The sequence below is a fragment of the Calidris pugnax genome, unplaced genomic scaffold, assembly GCF_001431845.1.
Source record: "Calidris pugnax isolate Ruff unplaced genomic scaffold, ASM143184v1 scaffold17, whole genome shotgun sequence".
Classification (NCBI taxonomy): domain Eukaryota; kingdom Metazoa; phylum Chordata; class Aves; order Charadriiformes; family Scolopacidae; genus Calidris; species Calidris pugnax.
Window position 1 is genome coordinate 807,969 of NW_015090794.1, and position 2,331 is coordinate 810,299.

The window sequence follows — 2,331 nt, forward strand, 5'->3', positions numbered from 1 at the left end:
AAAAATGCCGTGGTGTGTGCGGGAAGGGGCGGGCGGCGGGGAGCGTCGCGGCCGTGCCCAGACAAAGGAGCCGTCCCGGAGGGGGCTCGGGAAGAGCCCCCCACTCCCGGCCGGCCCCTTCCCGCTGCCCTGCCTGAGGTTTCGCCATCTTCTGGGTGCAAGGCTCTTTTAATTTTACTGGGGGGGTGGGTCAAAGCATTGCACGCTGACCCCCATAGTGCCTGCCAGTCCCGCTGCAGGGGGCCTGCCGCCTTCCCCAGGGACCCAGGGCCGTGTTTTGGGCAGCCCCTCGTTTGCTTTGTTCCTTTTGGGGTGACGGGTGGCCTTTGGGGGGGCTGCCACTGCGGGCGGCTGCTGTGGGGACAGATCCAGGCCCTTGGGGGAGGGGGGGGGCTCCGCTTGGGAAAAACGGCGCGATCCTGCTCGGCTTCTCCCGTTGCAGCCGGGGTGAAGTAATCCCGCTTCCCAGATAAGATGGTGGCTCTGGGAGCGTGTGATGCACGCACGCACCCTCCCGCCCCGCCGAGGAGCCCCGCTTCCCCCCACCCTCCCTGCCTCCCCTCCGAATTCATCCCCCTTGGAGGAGGAGGAGGAGAAGGCTCTTTGCCGTGGCAAGGAGCCTGGCTGGATGTGGGGGTGTGCTCCTCCAAAGCACACCCAGGAATAACGGTTCATTATTTAACAGCTCTGAATTTTTTTTTGCCTTTTAAACTTTATTTTTTAATTTTTTTTATTTTTTTTTTAAGCTTGGTTTAGGGAGGGGGGGATCCCGGACTGTGGTGTGGGGTCTCTGTCCTCAGTGTGTCCCGCTCGCCCCATGGACAGGGACCGTGTTGCTGATTACCTAGAGTCAGGCTAGAGGAGTCCTTTTGAGTCATCTGACCTTTTCTACTTGGCTTGCAGGAAAGGTGAAGGTACTTCACACTTACGCACTCGTGTCTTTTTTGGATTTTTATTATATAAAAATACCTGTGTGGGTGTTAGGAGCTGCCCCCCCAGCTTCCCGGGGTGCTCCGGGGCACTGGAACCGCTCGGGGCAGAGACCGGGGTGCGTTTGCAAAGCGTCACAAATATTTATCGGTCGTAGTGGATCCCTGTTGTACACGGGAAATGAATTAGGAACAGGGCTGGGAAGGGGGGGGGAAAACCAGCCCCAAACATCAGGATTAATGAGCTGGAGCTCTCTAATAATAATCAGACTTAGCGCTTCCAACTTCAAAGGGCTGCGCGGACGCTAAGTCCCTAATCCCGGGAGCGCTGCGTTCACGAGTTGTTTTTGTGCGTGGCTGTGCTGCCGGCCGGGGGTCGGTGTGACTTGGGGTGGCTACATGTGGCCCCACCACCCCTTGGAGAGCCTTGGCCATCCCCCTCGGGGCTGCAGGCAGGGGGTGACGTGCCCTTGACCCCCCCCAAACTGCATTTGACCTTCTTTGGTGCCTGTATGGAATGGGAAAAACTGGGTCACTCGCCACATCTGCTCCTCCCCCTTGGGAAAATCTGTTGCTGGGGGTCTGTCCCGATGGCCCCAAGCCCTGGCATGGGCACTCGGAGCCCTGTGATCCTGTCTGGTGGCAGGATCAGGCCTGTGGTCCCTGGCAGACACGGGGGTGTTGATGGCTCTGTCCTGTCTGTTCCACCCACCCATTGCCAGCTGCCCTGGCACTGCCCCTTTCCCGGCAAGGGAGACATTCCCTTTTCCGTGGGAATTCCCTCTTTCCTGGCAAGACGTGCCCGCACTGGCACCGCATGGTCCCCTTGCACCTCCTGCATACCTCGCGTGGAGGTCGGTCAGCTCCCCAGAGCCTGCCCCAGGTGGATGGTTCCTGGAGACCCTCTTCCATCTCCAGGACAAAGCCGGCCTGGCCAGCAGGAGGAAGCCACCCAGGGCTCTGCAGGGCCATGGGGGTGTCCCTATGGGGTCCCTGCTCTCTACACCAGCTGGCCTGGACCGAGCCATGCCTGTGCCTCATGCCTTTGGTTTGTAGGGAAGATGAAGCTCCCACGACAGGAACAGGCTGGGAATTAACCTCAAAATCATGCTTGGCCTGAATTGGAAGAAGGGCAGAGCGTAAAGCAGTTGCTTTTAATTTTCTCCATGCGTGTGCTCTCTCGGGGCATGGGGACTGGCACAGATAGAGGAATTTGAGGACGTCTTTCCAGCTACCAGTGTCTTTCTTTTTTCTTTTTTTTTCTTTTTTTTTTTTCTTTTGGGGACTGTGGCATGAATGCCCAGAGGACCACCCAGTTAGAAAATGGAGCTTACAAACTTTTTCCCACTGCCTCCTCCCGCCCCGGCCCGTGACACCACTGCCCAGTGATGGGGGGGGGGGG